The 22,934-nt window shown below is 44.2% G+C and overlaps 1 long non-coding RNA gene across 1 annotated transcript in view; it reads left to right on the top strand.

Annotated features, from left to right (window-relative positions):
* The first annotated feature begins 1,764 nt into the window (after window positions 1–1,764).
* Window positions 1,765–22,934, top strand: part of LOC122476411 — a 59,223-nt gene continuing 38,053 nt past the window's right edge. Inside the window, exons 1-2 of the long non-coding RNA XR_006295484.1 lie at window positions 1,765–3,176; window positions 4,399–4,565. This is a non-coding gene — a long non-coding RNA (uncharacterized LOC122476411). The remainder of the gene's footprint in view (window positions 3,177–4,398; window positions 4,566–22,934) is intronic.

Here is a 22,934-nt window from a genome sequence, read left to right as displayed (position 1 = left end):
CAGTTTGGGAGTTCGAGCCCCACACTGAGCTCTGTGCTGACAGCTCAGAGCCTGGAACCTGCTTTAGATTCTCTCCCACTCTCTCTGCCCCTCCTCCCACCCTCTCTCTCAAAAATAAACATTTTTTAAAAAGATAAGGCAAATCAGTTTGCATGTATTAAAAGAGCAAAGATTAAAGCAGAGATAATATCCAGCTGTGGTGGGCATGGGGTGAAGTGAGTACTTTTGCAACTACTCGCAGAAGGGCAAATTGGTACATATTTTCTGGAGGGCAATTTGGCTCCGTATATCAAGACTTTCAAAAATATTCCTACTGTTTTGACCCACTGGTTCTATTTCTAGTAATTTATATTAAGGAAATAATCAGAGGCATGGACACCTACGGACAAAGATAGTAATAGCAGTGTTATTTTTAATAGAAAAAAATAAAAATAGTCTAAATGTCGAACAATAGGGAATCGGCTAAGTAACTTATGATTCATCTGTATGACAGACATTATACAGCCATTAAAATCCATGTCGTTCTCAGAATTTTAGCATCATGGGAAATTTCTCACAGCATAACATTAAGTGAAAAAGTACACAAAACTATATATACCTGTCATCTCCCACATTTTGTGGTTGCGAAAGGAAATACCCCCAAGATGTTAGCAGTGGTGGAATTATAGCTCTTTTTTTTTCTAAAAGTATTTATTATTTTACAGTTAGAAAATGGTTTTAATGTTTTAATGAAAGAAAATTGCTAGGACAAGGTAGTTAATGCTAAAAGCAAGAGGAGTCAGTGGCCGTAAAGTCACATTCCCACGGAATGGCTAGGAATTGCACCCAGTCTTGGCTTTCATGCCGCGTAGCTATAGCCTCGTCCTCTACAGGCTTCACAGTGTTTGAGAGGGGAGGGCATGATGAACAAAACGAAGACAGGGGACTTGAGAGACTTCCCATGAAATCTTGCCGTGGTCAAGTGTTTCATGGAAAGTCTGTGGGTGAGACCATGGCTGTCAGCATCCCATACCCTGTGTCCCTATGTACCCCTTTTCTTTTGTTTTCTTTTTCTTTTCTTTTCATTTTTGTTACCCTTGTTGAAGAAAAGACTGGAACAACATGTCTTGAGAGGGTTTGGGAGGCGAGGAGAAAGGATTCTCACACTCACATCAGCAAGTGGGGATCATCACTTCTATCCCTAGAAGTCTGTAATGACTATTCAGGAACATCTGACCTGCCCCAGGCACAATGGGATCAACAGTGTCCCAGTTCTTTTGACCTCATGGGGAAGGGAAACTAAGGTAAGGATTGACGAGCAGAGAAGAAGGAACAGGCTCAGATGTTAGCCCAGCAAGTCAACCCAGTAATTACAATGCTTCAAGCAGATGACCAATGCAAAAGCTAGCTTGCATTTGTATCCCTTTCGCCCCCAGTTCATTAAGGGCTTTTACGTTCATTATTTTATTGGATCCTAACCAGAACCCTGTGAGAGAGGCACTAGTGTCCTCGTTTTATAGCTGAGATCTTTGAGGCTCAACAAGATGAATGGATCCACCCAAGGTCTCTCTCAGTTAATAAGAGCTGGCGCTGGAACCCGGGACTTGTGATTGATTCCTCTTTATTTTTTTTAACGTTTGTTTGTTTGTTTATTTTTGAGAGACACAGAGAGAGATGGCATGAGCAGGGAGGGGCAAAGAGAGGGAGACAGAGAATCCCAAGCAGGCTCTGAGCCGTCAGCACAGAACCCGACGTGGGGCTCCGTCTCACGACAGCGAGACCATGACCTGAGCCGAAATCCAGAGTCGGACACTTAACCAACTGAGCCACCCAGGCGCCCCTGATCCCTCTTTCTCATTTGACACACTGAGCTGTAAGAGATACATTTTCATACAAGAACACACAAGGAATATTAAAAAGCAAGAAGAAAAATGGAAGTGTGTTTACAAAAAGTTGGTTCGTGTGATCTTAACCAATAGTTCCCCTTTTGAGATTCCTTTTCATTTCTCAGCCCTTATCATCAATGTCCAGGAGACATACCACAGACAGCACCGAGGCACCACCTCTGGACCTTAATGCCGTGTTTGTGTTGTGTTTTTCAGGCACAGTTGCAGAGCCTGGGCTTGGTGGGAGTTTCCAAAGGTGGCCCTATTTGCCAAAGGCAGTGCTGAGGCATGGGCCGTGTGGCCCGTGTGTCCTAGGCCTAACACGGGCTCTATGTGGAGGAGTCTCTGGACAGGCTGCCATCTTGGACAGGCAATCTGGGTTCAGGCTGGCTCCCCTCCAGATGGCACTTCATTAGAGAAAAGCACAGTTAAGGCCCCACATGGGGAACACCTGTTTATCCAGCTCCATCTCAGATCCTGCCTTCCCAATGTGCCTCTGACAGGCACAGAAGTCAAACACATGGGGCTCCTTTTGGCCTAGTGCTGTTTATTGTCACATTTAATTCTCAGTCCCACCGTATGGAGTGATTGTCTGCATTTTATAATTAAGGATCCTGTGGAACCAGGGAGTTCAAGCAACTTGTTCAAGGAAACACGACTAGTAAGTGGCCCACGTAGTACTTGAGCCCAGCTCTTTCCGGCCACAGAAACCAGGCACTCTTCAATGTGCTACCCAGCCTCTTCAGGCAACAGGAACTCTGCAGACACCTCAGCTCACTCCAGTCTATTGACCAACTTGAATGTGTTACCACTGCCGAGCAGGGGAGTGTACACGAAGACACATTCGTAGATCATGCATGAGACAGGAGATAGCTCCTTTTCATTCAGCCAAGTAGATTTGAAATCCCCCTTTTCTAGAAAACATTCCTGGCCCCACCTGAATCCACTTAGCTATAGAACATCATACCTCCCTCCTTCCCTGTTTTAACCGCCGAATGATTGTCCTTTGAGACAGTTACAGAGCAGTGGCAGAAGCATTTCAGACCATCCGCAAGGCAACTGCCTGCATGTTTGCATGGGGGATCCTGTCGCAGGATTTTGGCCCACAGAAGGCAGGGGCCTGGGCTGCCTGAGTCACCGTAGGTAAGGCAGCAAATCCCAAATCAGCCCTGAGTCATCCGCACCCACCCCTCTCTCACTGCCAGCCACCTTTCCAGGGGTAACACCTGAATCACCTTCTCTGCCTTCAGGAAGTGCACATCTTAACCGAAACAATAGCAGAGTCTCTCCTCAGAAGATTTGCAGCCTCAGGTAAGAAAAAATAGTTCTTTTCATGGAGTTTTCTCCGTTCGGTGGGCTCTATAATTAGCTCTTTGGGCTTTCGACTAGAATCACCTGTCTTTTCCCACATGTATGCCCTCTGTGTCCAGTCTTCGGCCCTCCCGTCGGTGGTCTGGGGCCTGGCTGAGGTCTACAAAGATCACGCTTAAGGCAAAAAGTGGAGGGGCACCTGGGTGGCTCAGTCAGTTAAGCGTTTGACTTCGGCTCAGGTCACGATCTCACCGCTCGTCAGTTTGAGCCCTGCGTCGGGCCCTGTGCTGATAGCTCAGAGCCTGGAGCCTGCTTCAGATTCCATCTCTCTCTCTCTCTCTCTCTGTCTCTCTCTCTCTCTCTCTCTCTCTCTCTCTCTCTCTGCCTCTCTGCCCCTCCCCTGCTCATGCGCTCTCTCTCTTTCTCTCTCAAAAATAAATGAAAACATGAAAAAAAAATTTTTAAAGGCAGAAAGTGGAGACTTGACTCCATCGCTACATTTCCTGCTGCTTAGCATTTCTGCATTTTTGATGTATGTTTATCCGGTCTCCTCCAATAAACCAGAATAGCAGAATGTTAGGGATGGGAGGAACTTTAGGTCACAAAGCACCTCCACAGCCTATTCCTAGATACCTCCTGGGTTTTTGGCACTTGATCCAGAACTCCCTCCCATCACCACAGCAGTTCCCAGGGGAAACCTCTTTTTTTTTTTTGCCTTGTATCTTTCCCTCCGAATCTTTGCTCTTGCGCCAAATTCACTGCTCCGTGTTGCCGACCAGAGAAGCAGAATCTTCTGGCTCTTCTCACCCTAGAGGGACCTCCCAGGTTAGCCAACAGAACTGCAGGCACAGGCATGGCTGTTGGGCTTGCTTTGGCTGTGCCAAGGCATGGCGGGCATGACTCCTCTGAGGGTACAAGCCTCCTCCGGTCCCCGCTCCTCTGCCACCATAACAGCCCTAGCCCCTTCCTCCCCAGAATAAGCTGCTCTTGTTCCTGGGGGCAGGGGAGTGGGCCTCCACTCTAGAGTCTCTTCTGTAGCATCTTCTGGACAAGTCTTGGCCCCCACACGTCCCAGCCCGGGAATCTCAGCAATCTGTGCCCACTGATGGCTTCGGTTGGCTATGGTGCTGACGCCCTGAAGAGGATTAACGAGCTTCCCGGGCCTGTCGGTTGACTCTGCCTTGGGAAGCCGTCCAATCCAGAGCTGGGTCTTTCCCCACAGCGTGGCATGCTTTGCTATGACTCAGAGCCTGCAAATGCTGAAAATACTACCACCATGTTCCTCGGGATGACAAATCCTCCCAAATGCTATCACTACGGACTTCCTTCCATGGCAGGCTTCGTGCCCAGTCTGCAAGTCAGCGTAAGCCCTAAGGCTCTGGGCTTCAGGTGAGTCTGTTTTTTATGTTAGTTTTCAACAGTGGTTTGGATAATCCAAAGAGACAGATTATCTAGAAATAATTTAAATAATTAAATCTCTCTCTGGAGTGTGTTGGGTGATTTATTTGTTTTAGGGAGAGCATTTACCTTCCTAATGATACTTAATTTAGAGTAATGAGAGAAAGAAATGGCATTCCATCATCCCAGGTTAGATAGACAGGCCTGGAAGTGCAGGAGAAAGGGGATCCCGGGGGGGCAGAAACAATGTGCTCAGCATTCACTGCAGCCAGAGGAACCCCCTACTCACTTCCTACCCAGGCTGTTACATGGGCTCACTGTCATCGCTCCCAGGGATAGGTTGGCACATCTTGCCATCTTCCCGTTGGTGTGGAGAGGCCTGCCATCTTGGGAGCCACAGAGGAGTGAATCAGGGAGGGAAAGAAGTACTTCTTACGTCCAGGATGTGGGAGCTGTATCCCAAAGCAAAAAAGGGTAGGATAGAATGCTCCTCCTGTAGTAAGTATGAGAAGATACCCTTGAGGGAGAGAGCAGGCTCTGGAGCTCATGGATGACCAACTCCCTCTTGCCTTTTCTAGGATCTCAGAACTCTTAGCCTTGAACTTCAGGACATAAAAAGATTCCAGTGAGCAGGAAGGGGACAAGGCAGGCAGATAGCGTGAGAACTGTACAAGATTCAGACTGAGAAGAAAAGGGTTGCCTCTTGATGGCTCTGGGATCTTAGGCAAGTTATTAACTTCTCTGGCTTCCTAGGTACTCTTCTGAAAAAATGAAAACAGTAACAATAGTAAGAGTATCTAGCTTACAGATGAGTGGCAGCTAAATAATAATGTTTATGAAAGTATTTTGGAAGCTGTAAGGTCCTGTGAAAATTTCAGTTTTTACCATACCTCCGAGTGGCTCACTGAGACCCAGCCACAGACCTGGATAGGCAACTCAAGGCACATGTCACATTCATGTTTGAAGGACTGTGTGTTCAGTACATAAGGGGTATTTTCAGGTGTGTACAACAGGCCTCCCGTACTCACGGGGGATACGTTCACAGATCCGCAGGGGATGCCTGCAACCATGGATAGTACCAAACCCTATATTCACTGTGTTTTTTTCCTGTGCGTACATGTCTACGATAAAGTTTATAAACTAGTCACAGTAAGAGATTAACAACAAAAGCTAGTAATGAGCCAGAACAATTATAATGATATGTTGTAATGAAAGTTACATGGATGTGATCTCTCTCAAAATCTCTCACTGTACTGTGCTCGCCCTTCTTGTGAGGATGTGAGATGAGAAACATGCCTTTATGATGAGATGAAGTGAGGCGAATGACACAGACATTGCAACATAGCGTTAGGCTACTATTGACTCTCTGATGACAGGTCAGAAGGAGGATCCTCTGCTTCCAGACCACAGTTGGCAAGAGGTGACTGCGAATGCAGAGGGCAAAACCACGGTTAAGGGGGGGCTACTCAGTCACTGCCGTTCTCATTCTGACGTAGGTAGAGATGGCCTTCCTGCACATGGTCCTTTCTCAGATTCCTGACATTTGGATGAATTTGCTAATGATTCTAGATATCGGCGTCTTCATAAATGCTTGGCAGTAGAATTACCATCTACTTTGGAAGCCAGGTTGGAATCTGCCCAGACTCTCAGTAAGAGGATACTTCCAAACACTCTGTGTGGGGTCCCTTGTCCAAGATCCTTTCTTCGGTGGATGGCGAGGTGGTGGAGTGGGCAAGAGTGGCAGGGGGTGACGAGGGGCTTGGGGGAAGGGGGTGATAGCCACTGCTGATCTCAGGCTTTCCCATGGACTATTGTCTTTTCCCACAGAGGAGAGGGAAAAGAAAATCATGACCGAAGCATTGGGATACCCTGAGTTTTCCTTCCCTGATCTGAACCCTCATTCCCATCTCTCATTGTGTCCCTTTCTTTGTTCTGACCATGGATCCCACCCCTGGCTGTAGTGTTTCTGCTCTCTTGTCCTCTTATCTTAAAGCCACAGGGCCTCTGGAATCAAATGGCAGACTCCTTCAGAGGAAAATAAGCTATGTGCTCTGGGACCTGCAGGCTCTCATTATTGCTGAGAACAGGGACAACAGGTTCACCTGGATGTTGTCAAACGGGTTGTTCTCACTTAGGTTAAGCCTGGCTGTTCCTATGTCTTCACAGACCTGTGTTCCCTACCTGTCCAAATTTGATGGAGTCTTAATCCTTTTTTCTACACGTTCTTGTCATCACCTATTAGTCCTTCAATCACGTATCCACCACCTCCCAGTGCTTCCTACCCTTCATGGTAACTTGGCAAATGTCAAACTGTCTTCAATGAGCATCGTGAGTCTACAGACAGAATTCTTCATTAGGATTTAGTAAATCAAGTTTTCAGAAGGTTCCTATCCGGTTGTAGGCTGAGTTCCCTAGGAGGAAAGCCTAATGTGGAGATTCTTGTGCAGGTGACTTTTGGGGAGAGTCATGAAAGGAGGACGGGGAGCAGGATAAGGAGGGGAAGAAGCTAGGCAGGAATGTGCTTTCAGGAGAAATGTGGCCTCCACCTGGTCCTTCTGGCAGCTCTGGAATATAAATGGCACCGCAGTTTGTCCTGCATTGAGTCAAGGAGATAGGTGCTTTTGTCTCCCCACACCCGTCAGCCATTGACTGTAGGCTGTGGAGGGAGGAGTGTCATTCCCAGGCATGCGGGGAGGTGGCTCCATTGGGCAAAGGTGTGCGTTGTCAGCAGCACCTGCAGGGGCTAGAGGAAGGACACCGCTGATGGTAAAAGGGACCCTGGCGGTAGCAACAGCCTCTGCTACACACCCTCTGTCTCTTTAATGCCAGTCCTGGAATTCTGCCATATTGAAAGAATTCTAAGTACAGAAAGGAAAAAGAAAAATCAAAGATGTTTACTGCAGTGTCATTTATGATAAAACATTTCAAAATGCAAGAACCTAAGTTTCAACAGGACAGGAATAAGTAAGTTAATTATATAATGGTACAGTTAAGTAAATAAATTACACACTTGCATGGTATTCTTTGCCCCACAAAGCCTTGGCCCCCTTGTCTCTTCCCTGATTTTATCTGGCATGACTCTTCCCCCTTGCTCGCTATACTCTACCCAAACTGGTCTCCTCTCTGTTCCTCCAGTACCCCAGGCTCCCTACTTTCCTGGGGCTCCTGCACTAATGTTCCCTCTGCCCAGAATGCTTTGCACATGGCTGCTCTTAACTCAGGGAGTAGACTCCATATCTCAGAGAGGACTTCTCTAAATACCCATCTTCAATAGCTGTCCTTGTCACTCTCTAACATATTGCCCTATTTTATAGCTCTTATCACTCTGTGGTTTGCTCATTTATTTCTTATCTTTTACCTGTCTTCCCTCCACTAGAGCAAAACCTCTGTGAAAATGGCAATCTTACCTGTTCGGTTCACTGCTTTATTCAGAGCCTGGAGCATAAGGGTTACTCAACTGATAGCTTTTTGATAAGTAAATGATTGTAAATACAGTTTAAAACAATGTCTACAAAAATTATACAGTGAAATGGAAAAATGACCAAAATCTACTGTTAAATGAAAACATCATGATGTAAAATGTCTATGTTATATCATTATATCTGCATGGAGAAAACTTCTGCTTTTGGCCATAATGGAGTAACGAGAGAGAGAGAGAGAGAGAGAGAGAGGGAGGGAGGGAGGGAGAGAGAATATGGGTGGGTGAGGGGCAGAGGGAGAGACACACACACAGAATCCAAAGCAGGCTCCAGGCCCTGAGCTGTCAGCACAGAGCCCGATGTGGGGCTTGAACTCACAAGCTGTAAGATCATGACCTAAGCTGAAGTCAGATGCTTAACCAACTGAGCCACTCAGGCATTCCATCTCTCTTTTTTTTTTTTTTTTTTTTTTTTGAGAGACAGAGAGTGAGTTGGGGAGGAGCAGAGAGAGAGAGAGAGAGAGAGAGAGAGAGAGGGAGAATCCCAAGCAGGCTCCACACTGTCAGCATGGAGCCCAATGTGGGGCTTAAACTCACAAACCATGAGATCATGACCTAAGCCAAAACCAAGAGTCTGATGCTTAACTGACTGAGCCACCCAGGCACCCCAGGAATTTATTTTCTTAACTTAAACTAAAGCTAAAAATCTGGATAAACTATGACACAATGGTTTCAGGTTTTGGGCCATAGTGACCACAGGGCTGTGTCACTTAGAGAAGGGAAAAAAACAAACCCAAGGTCAATTCCACAGTTGCTTCAGCTTACCAGCTGGAGGAAGTCTCCAGGCTGCAGCATGGGGAGGCAGAACCCAAGCAGCCTGGTGGTCTCACTGGCTTGACAGATTGGAATTCAGGGAAGCCAAGATGGCTAGAGTTGGAGAGGCAGCATATTAGAGAGGATAGACCCACCCAGAGGGAGAGCTCTGAAGGTCTGTAGATCAAGTCTTTGCCTGAGTACTGATTCAGGCACGTGTGAGACAATAATACATGAAGCTGGTGGGAGGGGTCAGTTAGAGAGGGAGCACAACAATGGAAAGCAAGAGCCCCCATATTCCTGGAGCTCACAGAATTCTGTTCCCCTTAGCCAGAGTGGAAAGACCTCATAATACACACGGCGTCTGGGAGACTCCTCAGAAAGGCATTGCCCTAGCAGTGGAGCTAATTTGTTCTGAACTCACTGTTGTTCAGGATCCACCCTAACAAAGCTTAAAGCAAGCCTTGCAGGAACCAAACTGACTTTAGGCAACTTATCTGCATGCAAGAACACGTAGCGCCTCACTTCAGGGATTACAACAAAATGCAGTAACCAACAATGTAAAATTCACCATGTCCCACAACCAAGCAAAATTTGCCAAGCATGCATCAACGTAGGATAATATTATCCATAACTGGGAGAAAGATCAATTAGTAGAAACAGACCCAGAAAGGACAGAGAATATGGATTCAGCAGACAAGAGCGTTAACACAGCTATTGTAAACATGCTTTGTGTGCTGAGGAAGACAGAGGGAAACAAACACAATGAAGGGGAAAATGGAAGATGCAAAAAAAGATCTAAAAATTTCTAGAGATGAAAACTACAGTATCTAAATGAGAAGTATGCTGAATGGGATTAAAAACAGTTCAGATAATATAAAATAAAAGATCAGTGCATTAAAGACATAGCAGTAGAAACTGTCCAAAGGAAAAAAAGACTAAGAAAAAAAGCCCTTCAGTTACCTGTGAGTCAGTATCAAGTAGTATAGCATACTTGAAATTTGAGTTCCAGGAGAGGAGGGAGAACAGAAAAAAATTTGAAGAAAATAATGGCTGAAATGTTCCCAAAGTTGATGAAAACTGTAAACTTACAGATACAATAAGCTCAAGAAATTCCAAGCAGAATAAACATAAAGAAAACTGCATCAAGGCACACCATAATCAAATTGCTAAAAGCTAGTGATAAAAGTTAAAATCATGAAAGTAAGGGGAAAAGAAGGAATATACAGAGGAGTAAAAGACAAGAATGATAGCATTCTTTTGTCAGAAACTTTGCAAGTTAGCAACAGTGGGGCATCTTTACAAAGCTGAAAGTAAAAACTATCAGCCTAGAAGTATATACCTTATGAAAATATCTTTTCAGGAAAAAAAAGCAAAAACAAATACCCTCTCGGACAAAGAAAAGGCAATAATAATTGGTTGCCTGGAAGAGTTGCACTGGAAGTAATGTTAAAGGGGGTTCGTCAGGTGGAAGGTGATGGAAATTTGGATCTACACCAAGGAATAAAGAGCACCAGAAATGTCAAATTGTAGGGCAAATATAAAAGAAAATTATCTTGCTTTTAAATTTCTTTAAAAGATAATTGATTAAGGGGCGCCTGGGTGGCGCAGACGGTTAAGCGTCCGACTTCAGCCAGGTCACGATCTCGCGGTCCGTGAGTTCGAGCCCCGTGTCGGGCTCTGGGCTGATGGCTCAGAGCCTGGAGCCTGTTTCCGATTCTGTCTCCCTCTCTCTCTGCCCCTCCCCCGTTCATGCTCTGTCTCTCTCTGTCCCAAAAATGAATAAACGTTGAAAAAAAAAAATTTAAAAAAAAAAAAAAAAAAAGATAATTGATTAATATAAAAATCATTACAGTGTATCTTGGGGTTCACAGCCTATGTTGGAGTAAAACATATGACAATAGCACAAAAGATAGGAGGGAAGAAATGAAATTAAACTGTCGTAAGTTGCTCTTACTATACATGAAGTGACATAAAACTAAAACATTGTTCGAAGGCAGACTGGGATAAGGTGTGTGCTATAAACCATAGAGAGCAAGCACCAAAGAAAATTTTTTAAGAGATACAGTTAATAAGCCAATAGTGGAAATAAAATGGAATCATGAAAAAAAAATCAATCCAAAAAAAGACAAAGAGGAAAAAAGAAACAAAGAACAAATGAGACATGCAGAAAACAATAGCTCAGGGGCCCCTGGGTGGCTCAGTCGGTTAAGTGTTGGACTCTGGCTCGGGTCATGATCTTGTGGTTTGTGAGTTCTGTGTTGGCTCTGTGTTGACAGCTCAGAGCCTGGAGCCTGCTTCAGATTCTGTGTCTCCCTCTCTCTCATCCCCTCCCCACTAGCACTCTGTCTCTGTCCCTCTCTCTCAAAAATAAACAAACATTTAAAAAAAAGGAAACCATAGCTTGAACATTTCAACCAATGCACATGAATAACACGTCTCCCAACCTCCTGATCTGAGGGAAGGAAAGCCACTTGGTTCAGCTAGGGTCACACCTCAGCCTCCCAAGTGGAAAGGGAGTTATGGTGTAAATCATGGTATGAATCATGGCTATACCAGACACCTCCCCAAGACAACCTTCCTGAACACCATCCTAAAGGACACCACTAAGGAAAACACCCTTGGACCTTCATTTGTCATTCAGAAAAGTCTGTCAATCAGCCAGCCCATCAGACAAATAGTAACAATGAACGCCACTTGTATAAAGAGAACAGCAGGTGTGTCAGGATAGACCGAGAGGGTCCCAAGACCACACCTGTGCAGGAGTATCTCTCAACCAAGGTTTCTTCCTGTGTCCATCTTCTACCTTCACAGGCACTGGAGAGGTAGGGTCTTCTGAGACCGCCATGAAAATGAATAGTGAATGGAGGGGGGGATTCCATGTCATTTGCATGTTATCATCGATTAATTAGATTAACTAGAGTATACCTTGAAACTACCAACCCTAGGAGAAAGAACTCTTTTACCAGTAAGTTTTATGTGTCGCCAGGAAGCCAGCAATTGTGGGCAAGAAGGTTGCAGCAGGAAGAGGAAATTATACCCTGAAGACCAACACTCCTGTTTCAATTTGCCCTTGGGCTAGTCCTGTTGAGTCTTTATGGTAGAGAGTGGTGGTTCTTAGTCCTTTTCAGCCAGAGACACGTCTTTGACCACTAGAATTTGGAACGGAATATTTGGGGAAAAATTATCATAAGGCTCAATAAGACACCACAGCCAGCAGTGATTTTTGCCTTCAGTCGTTGCTAGAGCATAACAAGCCCTCACAGCGTCTCCACCAACCACAGACAGAACATTCACTTTTGGCCCTTTGGTCCCTTTACATCACCATGTCGCTGTTTGAAAAGACCCTGTTTATTGCCATTCTCTTACATAATCCCGAGACGAAGGTCTCATATGTTCCAGTCAGAGAGTAGAGTTTTTTGGTTTTTGGTTTTTCATGAATTTTCTTGGGGAAGGGTGGGAGGGTAGTTTCTGGCGCCATGGTCCAACATCCCTCTTTCTAAAAGAAAGTTCACATCCCTCTGTGTACCCTGTACATGATCTGCTTGACTCAGCATTCATTCTGACGTATGGTGAACCCTCAGCTGTAGCAAAAAATTAACTTTGCACGTTAACCAACATTCGGCAGCTCCGTATGAGATGATCTGCAGGAGCAGAGAGAGTAAATAGGAAACAGGGTTCCAGCCCCAGGAAGTTCAACTTGATTCAGTCGAGGTCGCACACCTGCCACATCCAAGGTCCCGAGCCTGAGTGGGTCACACAGAGTGGGCTTCTGTCACCAGCAGGAACCTTTGCCTTGAGCCATATCACTGGGTTGGGGCAGGGCCAGTTACGAGTAAGGAAACCATCCACGTACGTCAGAGATATGTTTTCTCTTTTTCCTTCGGGAAGATGTTCTTGGGAATTCTTTGCCAGGAAGTCTGTCACTTCCTGCCCCAATGATGAGATTTCCGAAAGGCATAAATAGCTTCTCTTGCCACATGGAATTGGCTGAAGATGCCTCCATGCTACAGAAGGCAGGCCTCAGGGAGGGTGCTTTCCAGCAGCAGAGAAGGGGCATCGGGAGCTGCGGGACGAGCTCCAGGGGCTTGGCCGGAGGGTTGGGGGCAGGGGCCTTGAGGGCTAAAGGGAAAGGGCAGAAGGACCCGGAAAAGGGGCCAGTCTGCTGAAGAAACTGCCAGAAGAAATGTGCTGAGAGTGTGGGGAAGCACATGAGAAGAAAGAGTAAAAGACGAGGAAGAGTAAGAAAATGCATTTGTAAGAAAGGGTCTCAGAGGACACAGCAAAGCCCTAACAGATATGTCAGTCACAGGTCAGTAACAGGTCAGTGAGTGACACAGGGTGAGCCACACAAGTGAAGGGCTCCAGTGTGCAAGAAAGGGAAGAAAACAATAACTAGTAGGGCTGCAAGCTGTGACACTCACCTGTCATGACACTGGTCATGCTAGAGTGAAGGGCTCCCCAGGTGTGGGCTTGATGCCGCATTCAACTTTGTGTTATGTACACATTGCTTTTTGCGTAGCCTAGTGTGTCTTAAGTTCTGTTGGTAGTTTATCCATGGCGGTGAGTAAGTTATTATACAATACGTCCTGTTGTGCTAAAGGTACTGGTGTGCCCCGGCAAGAGGGACCCCTGCCTTCGGTCTATGCTTTAGACTTTTCCTATTCAAAATACGGTCCTGTACCTCCAGGACTGGCATCACCCCCGAGTTTTTAGAAATGCAGACTCTCAGGCCTTACCCGGACCTACTAAATAAGATCCCAGGAGATTCACATGCGCATTAGTGTCTGAGAAACGTGCTTCCTCCAGCCGCATCTCTCCTCGCTGGAAAAGGAGTCCTCAGGGCCAAGGAGATATGGCCACTCAGAGCCCACCTCCTCTTTTAGACCATGCTTCAGGTAGCTGGGATGCTGGAATCCTTTGCACAAATAGCCCTGCCTCATCCTGCCTTCAGGGTGTATGTGACTTTCCATCCTCCTAGGATCAACCTCCCTGCCAGTGTGAGATCAAGTTGTCTTGGGGCAGCTGTTTGCAGGGGATGTGGACAGAGGTCGGACTGCAGGATGGAGTTTGCACATGAGGTACCTGAGAGAGAGCCAGGAACAGGAAGAGGAGCAGGGAGCGGGCGGGAGGCAGGAATCATCGTTACCTGTCCTGCCCCACTCCAGTGCAGAACCCCAAGGAGTTCAAGCATTCTGAAATTGAATTGGTCCTTCCAGGTCAACCTGAAGGTATATTTGTCAAGGTAGGAGAATAAAACGTACTCAATGGTTTGTTCTCTCGATTCATAACTTTTATATATTTAGATCTGTGTATATGGGACGCCATGTGTGCTTTTGTCTGGGCCCCACAAATGTTTTTGTTGTACCTAAAATACACAAATCTGGGAAGGGCCAGATGACCATCATCACATCAGTTTGTCCCCAAGCAGGATAGGACTGTCCCCAAATGAGGACAAAACACGGATTCTTGAAGGTGGAGCAAAAACAGACCAAGAATCGGCCTCCAACAGAAATATAAGTAGTATATCTTCTGAGCCCAGAGGAGAAAGAGATTACTTCAGCCAGGGAAGTTTCCAGTGTGAAAGCTGGAACTTCTGGGATGAAGGGTGTTTTTAGAAGTGGCAATTTTGGCAGCAACAAGGTGGAAAGGGGCAGTGGGCAGCTCAGTCTTGCTGGAGAACTGAATGTATCCAAAAAGTCCCAAGGACCAAGTGTGCAGAAGTGGGAAGGACCGGGCTACGGAGGGTCTTTGTTTAGAAGATCAACATCTCCCTAAGTGCTCTGAAGCCGCCCTTATGCCTTGAGAGGTCACTAGGATGTTACCAATATTTTTCTCATAAAATTTATTTAAGTACATGTATGAAAAAGATATATACATGTGATATATACTGTGAATCTACATGTGAAATAAATTAATTTAGACACAAGACCTTATGCTCTCCACAAAAATATCATAGAACTAAAAGTAAAGCACAAAATTGTAAAACTCTTAGAAGACAACATAAGAGAAAACCTGGATGACCTTGGGTGTGGCAATGGCTTTTTAAATACAACACCAAAGGCACAATATATGAAAGAAATGACTGATAAGCTGGACTTCATCACAATTAAAAATTTCTGTTTTGCAAAAGACAATGTCAGGAGAATAAGCCAAGACACAGACTGGGAGGAAATATTTGCAAAAAGACACGTCTGATAAAGGGCTGTTATCCACAATATACAAAGAACTCTTAAAACTCAACATTAAGAAAAGAAACAACCCCGTTTTAAAAGTGGCCAAAAATTTGGGGCGCCTGGGTGGCTTGGTCGGTTAAGCGTCCAGCTTCGGCTCAGGTCATGATCTCACAGTCCGTGAGTTCGAGCCCCGCGTTGGGCTCTGTGCTGATGGCTCAGAGCCTGGAGCCTGTTTCGGATTCTGTGTCTCCCTCTCTCTCTGCCCCTCCCCTGTTCATGCTCTGTCTCTCTCTGTCTCAAAAATAAATAAACGTTAAAAAAAAATTTTTTTTAAAGTGGCCAAAAATGTAAACGAACACTTCACCAAAGAAGATATACAGATGGCAAGTAAGCATATGTAAAGATGTTAGGCATTATGTGTCGTTAGAGAATTACAAATTAAACTGCAATGAGATACCACTATGTCCCTGTTAGAATGGCCAAAATGCAGAACACTGATAACACCAAATGCTGGGAAGGATGTGGAGAAACAAGAACTCTCATTCATTGCCAGTGGGAATGCAAAAATGGTACAGTCACTTTGGAGATAGTTCGACGGTTTCTGAAAAAACTGAACATACTCTTACCATGTGATCCAGCCATTGCCCTCCTTGGCATTTATCCAAATGAATTGAAAACTTATGTCCACACAAAAACCTGCACACAGATGCTCATAGCAACTTTATTCATAATTTCCAAAACTTGGAAGCAGCCAAGATGTCCTTTGATAGGTGAAGAGATAGATAAACTGTGGTCCATCAGACAATGGAGTATCGTTCAGCACTGAACAGAAATGAGCTATCAAACCATGAAAAGATATGAAAAAATCTTCAATGCATACTACCAAATGAAAGGAACCGATCTGAAAAGGCTACGTATATACTGTATGATTCCAATTACATGGCATTCTGGAAAAGGCAAGACTATGGAGACAGTAGAAAGATTCGTGGTTGCCAGGGGAACCACTGTTAGGGGGAAAAGGGATAAAGAGGCAGAGCAAGAGGATTTTCATGGCAGTGAAAATATTCTGTACAGTTCTACAGTGGCGGGTACATCATTATACATTCGTCAAAACCCATAGAATGTCCAACACCAAGAGTGAACCCCACTATAAACTTGGGAATTTGGGTGATGATGATGTGACAATACAAATTTACTTATTGTAGCAAATGTACCACTCTACTGCAGGATGTTGATAGCGGGGGAGACTGTGTGTATGTGCGGGCCATGGGGTTTATGGAAACTCTCTGTACTTTCTGCTCAATTTTGCTATGAATCTGAAATTCCTCTAAAAAATAAAGTCAGGAGGAAAAGGAGGAGGAGAAGGAGAAATAGAGAAGGAGGAGAAGGAAGAAGAAGAGGAAGATGAATGATGTGAATAAATCAGTGGGGGAAAAAAGACAAGTCTCCTGTGCTGAAGAATTCCAAATAATTGCATAGGCACCCCACCCTCAGGAAGGTCGAGTGTAACTCCTCACTCCTTCAGTGTGGGCTATGCAGTGACTTCCTTCTAATGAGTACAGCATGGAAAGGGGTGGAAGGAGTCACTTTGTGATGAGAAATCTGACAAACATGACCTCAGCCAGGCGATCAAGGTCAACATCAAAAAAGATTAAGTCATGTTGATAATATGTACCTTTTATATAATGTGGTGAAAATGATACTTTACCTCTGTGGTCTTTTTCCTAAAAACCCATAATCCTCCTAATCATGAGAAAAACAGAGGAACATTCTACAGAACGCCTAACTCCTGTGCCTCAAAACTGTCAAGGTCATCAAAAACAAGGAAAGTCTAGGAAGCTGTCATAGCCAAGAGGAGCCTAAGGATGTGACAACTAAATGGAATGTGGCTCCTAGAGGAGATCCTGGTATACAAAAAGGACACTTGATAAAAACTAAGGAAATCCAAAGTAAGAATGGACATTGGTTAATAATAACGTATCAATATTGGTTCATTAATTGTAACAAATGTACCATACCAGCGTATGGGGTACACAGGAACTCTCTGTACTATTTTTGCAATTTTTATGTCAATCTAAAGGTATTCTAAAAGAAAGTTTTATTTTTTTTAACATATTGAACATACTTGCATGGTTTTTTTCCTATAGTGTCCACTTGCCTTTAGAAATGTTGTGTCCAAGTGAGCCCCATGGGCAGGCAAGACACTGCGCGCCTGTGCTCAGTGGGAGCTGAGAGGAGGTAACAACACTGATCAATCAACAATCATCTCTCATTAGGCATCTTGTGTATTATTTCAGCATTCATTGTAGTGTTTAGTGTTTATCGTGGCCTAAACATTTACACACCCATTCCCTACAATTCTGTGCTGAGCAGGAGGATGTGGTATAGTGTTTGTCTTAGTCTGTTTGAGCCACCATAACAAACACCATAAACCAGTGCCTTAAACATCAGAAATTCATTTCTCGTGGTTCCAGAGGCTGAAGTCCAAGATCAAGGTGCTGACAGGGTAGGTTTCGATCTGAGGCCTCTTTTCTTGGTTTGTAGTTTACCTCCATCTTAGTGTGTGCTTACATGACCTCTTCCCTGTACACACAAAGAGGAGAAAGACAGACAGAGAAAGGCAGACAGAGACAGAAGAGTTCTCGTGCGTCTTCTATTAACAAGGGTGCTAATCCCATCATGGGGAAGGGCACTAATGCCATCATGAGGACCCCACCCTTATGACTTCATCTAAACCTTTGCCTCCCAAAGACCCCATCTCCAAATACCATCATTGGAGTTAGAGCTTCAACATAGACATTTTGGGAATGGGGGTAGACACAGCCTTTTAGTCCTCAACGGTGGGTGAGGCCCATGTCGGCTTTATAGAGTCCAACTAACTACCTTGACTCAAACCCTGACATTACCCCTTACTAGCTCTGTGACCTTGAACAATTCACTCCATGCCTGGCTGTGCCTCTGTTTCCTCATCTGTAAAATGGGAGATATTAACAATACCTACCTTGTAGGTTGATTTGAGGGTAAATGTCAATATAAAATGTTTAGAACGGTGTTGGCATGTTAAGTATCAGCAAATGCTAGCTACTGTCATTATTATGATGTAATTGATGAGCTCCTACTGGTATTTTTCTCAATATCTTATACATAAAAAATGTTCTGAAGTCAGATATGTTTGAGGGAGACTGCAACAATGGGGAGGCTTTTGAAAAAAATATTTTGGGCGGGAGGGTCTGTCTCCAGTGTTCAACTTTCCCTGCAGATGCGCCCATCAAAGACACCCGGCCCAAGTGGCCATTTCCTTCCTTTGTTCCTTACCTCACTTGGACGGCTGGAATTTAATGTTCTTGGCACGTTCTGACTTTTAACTTAGAGGGAAAAGAATGAAGTCACGTGTCCAACTGTGTAATATTATTAACGTTCTCAGCTCCACCTCAGATTCTTTTCAAAGGCAGAAAATTATAAATAAAAACAGACCTCTAATGAATCTAGCACTTAGTTATGCATTCAATCCCATTTGAATTCCAAGTTCAATTTTGATTTCTTAACAAATGCCTAACTCTATATCATAGTTAATGTTACTGGTTATTTTCCTCCTCACCTAACTTGTGGTATAGCAGAGTTATTGACTGCCCTCATCCTTCCTTTAGGCTAAAATAGCTTAACCCATCTTCCACCCTAAGTTTGTACTCTCCCATTTTCCATTTTCAACTTGCTACTCTTATTTTAATGCTTGATATTGTATACAGACTGAACTTTAAAGTTTATTTATTTTATTTTAGAGAGAGAGAGAGGAGAGAGAGAGTGTGCATGGGTGTTTGTGGGGTGGGGAGCAAGGGGCAGAGAGAGAGAGAGAGAGAGAGAGAGAGAGAGAGAGAGAGAGAGAATCCCAGGCAGTCTCCACACTTAACATGGAAGCCAACGCAGGGCTCGATCCCACGACCCTGGAATCATGACCTGAGCTGAAATCAAGAGTCCAGACACTCAACTGACTGAGCCATTCAGGTGGCCCCAGACTGTGCTTTTTTTTTTTTAAGTTTATTTATTTTGAGAAACAGAGTGGGGGAAAGGCAGAGAAGAGAGAATCCCAAGCAGGCTCTGCACTGTCAGTGCAAAGCCTAACGCGGGGCTCAAACTCACAAACCATGAGATCATGACCTGAGCCAAAGTCGGATGCTTCACTGACAGAGCCAACAAGGTGCCCCATCAGACTGCACTTTTTAAAAAAAGTTTTTAATTGTGGTAAAAATGCACATAACATAAAACTTATCATCTTAAGCATGTAAATGCATGGTTCAGCCTGGATTGCATGGTTTTGCTTTTTAAGTCCTCAGATGCCTGGTAACACCTCCAGAAGGAAGCTGTGGAGAGTTTTTCTTTGCTTCCTTTTTTTTTTTAATGGTCCACCTCTATTCAACAGGAAAAGGTTTGGTTTTCTAAGAATATCTTAGTAATCTGGATAATGGTAATTGCTCTCATAAACCTCTCTAAACAGCTGATAGTACTTTCTGTTTCCCTGATACCTTATCTCTTGAATTAAAAGATAAACATCACTTTTTTGGCCTTCTGGTAAGGGAAAAAACAGGACAGATGAATGTGGTTCCTGTCTGGCCACAAAAAAGGGAACCAGGTATGGAGTCAGTGAAGTGCAGTGTCCCAGGGCATGCTGGGAAGCAGAAGCAGGGAGGCCCTGGACCATGGCTGATAGAGAGCCTGTTGCCCTGGTCTCCCCTCGAGAGTTCTATGCTCGGCTCAGCTAGACATTGTTACTCACACTTCACCCTGCCTGTGAAGGGTCTACAGTCAAGTCAGGAAGGTGAGGTGCATGTATATAAATGTAGTAAAAAGGCAGCTCAAGGCCATCTTTAAGAGGCAAATGAATGGTACAGATAGTAAATGCAGAAACTCTGTGGATTGGAGGGTTAGAGGAAGCTTCTTAGGAGAAGTGGGATTCCTGAGTTACCTTGAAAGATGGGTAGGTTGTTGGAGAAATAGGTGAATTAAGGTCCTGTTGCTAGAGGAAAGTATATAAACAAAGGAGGAAAGAACATGGAGTATTGAGAAGACCTTTATCTCCCCAAACCATTTACTATTGATTTTCATCTTTTCCTCAACTTAAGTTGGTTGGATTGGCTTTTGCCATTTGCAAAGGCTGTTTTTTCTTTCCACCTCTCCTTGAATCCCTAAGACAACCTCCAGCATTTACCTTTTTATATTTCTGTGGACGAAAAACAGATTTGTCTTTTCCCCTTTTTGAATGTTGGCTTCCTGAGGGTAGAGGAATACAAGGAGATACTCTTGGCCTGAACCCAGCCATGTACCCACCATGTACCCAAGATTAGACTTCTCTCCTGGCAAGAGATGCCTGTGAGTAGCATTGAGGAGTGATCGTACTTTCAGATACTCCTGTGTTGCCTATGACTAGCTAACCTTGGGGAAGGTCTCCTCCATCACTGACTTCGAGCTTCTCCAAACAGAGATCACGTGTAGAGTTTTCATGACTGTGTTTATTCAACAGCAACACTGACCAGTCTGGTCTCAGAGTCAGGACTGGCTCAAGTCTGGACCCTGGAGGCATTGATCAACTTTGTGGTCTCTCCTTGACCCTTTTGGGTCTCAGTCTGGTTAGTCAACGTATCCTGGTCACGTGGGTCAGCCAAAAAGAAAGGGCTTCTGGGCAGAATGCCATTAGGAAGGTTGTCCCTCGGGAAACAACACACCCTTTTATTTATGGTCTTTTCCTAATCCCCCATCAAATCAGATTTTGCTTTCTCACACTACTGAGGTGAAAGAGACAAAGACTCGTGTTTAATATGCAAAAGCAGTAGCTCACATCCAAATTGCTATTATTCCTGTAAAAAGGCTTCTTTCAGTGCTTTAAAATCCTTTAGCTATTTACTTGCGTTGCATGGGTTACATTTACCTATTTTGTTGTTGTTGTTGCAAGTTTTGTATAGCATAATCACAAGGGAAGGGAAACAGTTCTAGACTATTTCTTTTGCTAGCCAGCCATCCCATTGAATTTTTATTTTAAAAAGAAGGAGAAAGGGAAGAAGAAGGAGAAGAAAATTCTACCTTGATTTCATGTAAAGGAATTGCATAATATTTGAATTAAAAATAATTATATTTCATCATACTTTTTATCGTATTTGCCAAGACAGATGATGAAGTCATTGACACATGCAAGTATAAAAGCACAATATGCCTTCGATTTCTTTTGATTTCCTCCTCTACAGAATGAAAGGTTTGCCCTGAATAGATTATTTTTAAGTTTCCTTCTAGGTTAATATTTATGATTCTACAAGAAGATATAATGTTGTTTTTGTTAGAAATTCAAGATGGTAACATCATTAAAAAAACAAAAACAAAAACAAAAACTAGGAGAGACCAAAATTTGGCCTGGAGTAGATTGGTGCCCACTACTTGAGACCGCCCAGTTCTAAGAATGGTTGGCATTAGCATGGACCGAAGGAAGAGTCAGCAGCCCTTCCACGGAGTCCTTCCACCTGAAGTTTAGCATTTGCAGCCAAGGGTTGCAAACTCAAATGCCTCCTGGGTTTTGAGGCAGGTAATGAAAGTGTGTGAAGTGGTGGAGTGTGAGTCCAAGGTGAACGATCAGAGCCCCGGCCCCTACTTAAGAGTGTGTAAATAAATAAATAAATCCTATAAGGCTTTGTTGGTCAAAGCACACAAACGAATCTGTGGCTCTATCTGGCCCATAAGCCACTAGCCTCCCACTCTTAAATTCCAATTTAGCCAATCTCTTTATTTATTTTTTAATTTTTTAATTTATTTTTGAGAGAGACAGGGACAGAATGAGAGTGGGCTAGGGGCAGAGAGAGAGAGACATAGAAGCGGAAGCAGCCTCCAGGCTCTGAGCTATCAGCAAAGAGCCCGACATGGGGCTGGAACTCACGAACTGCGAGATCGTGACCTGAGCCGAAGTTGGACGCTCAACCGACTGAGCCACCCAGGCACCCCTCTTTATTTTTTAAGTAAAACATGAGGCCAAGAGAGGGGCAGTAATTTGCTGGAAGTCACACGCTGTTTAATGCTACAACAAGGATGGGATGCCAGGTTTGATTCCCAAGTCAGTGTTCTTCCGCCTGATTCTCCCCTAGCTTGGATCTGCTCCAGCCAAGCAAGTCTACTGATTGTCCAAACACAGAATGGATTGTGGTCTTGCTGCCCTTATCTGAAAATTTGTTATAATAATACCTACTTCATAAAGGTAAAAGGAGATCTACATTAAAGTCACTTTTTAAAAATGCAGGCATGCTATTAGCCATTATTAAATCACGAACAGCACTATTCAGGAGCCACATAGATCATTTTAAATTGTCTAGTAGCCACGTTAACATAAGGAAAGCAGATACATAAAAATTTGTAATACATATAAAAATTACTGAGAAATTTACCTTCTTGTTTCATACAAATCTTCAAAATCTGGTACGTATTTTATGCTTACAGCACATCTTGATTTGGACAATCACATTTCAAGTGCCCAATAGCTACTGTGGCTACCATATTGGACAGTGAAGTTCTGGAAGGTTCCTTTTTGTTCCATTCTCCTTCTGCTCACAGCCAACCAAAGAAGAGCAAAAGTCCCCAGAGGTTTGCTTCTTTCAAGCCTCCTATTGCTGGTTAATTAAATCTCTAAGCAACGCTGAGTCACTTGCAACTGCAGAAGACAATTTAAGAATCTGTCTCAAAGCCAAGAACATAGCTCCCCCTGTACAAGGAGGGGAGGGCAAGTCCTTTGGGCTAGATGCCTTGAAGGAGGAAGTCTGCATTGAATCAGGTGCTCCTGTGGGAGAGGGGAAGATAAGTCTTTGACAAGGAGAGAGGAAAGCAGAGAAGAAAAAGGGTCTTATTAGGGTCACTGTTTCCTTCCAGGCTGCTGTAAAGGAGAGTCTATAGTGTTTCACTCAATCCTCACCACTGGTCCGTGAGGTG

Source organism: Prionailurus bengalensis, chromosome E4 (assembly GCF_016509475.1).
Source record: "Prionailurus bengalensis isolate Pbe53 chromosome E4, Fcat_Pben_1.1_paternal_pri, whole genome shotgun sequence".
Taxonomy (NCBI): domain Eukaryota; kingdom Metazoa; phylum Chordata; class Mammalia; order Carnivora; family Felidae; genus Prionailurus; species Prionailurus bengalensis.
Note: the sequence above shows the minus strand (reverse complement) of the source record. Positions and strands in the feature narration are given on the sequence as shown.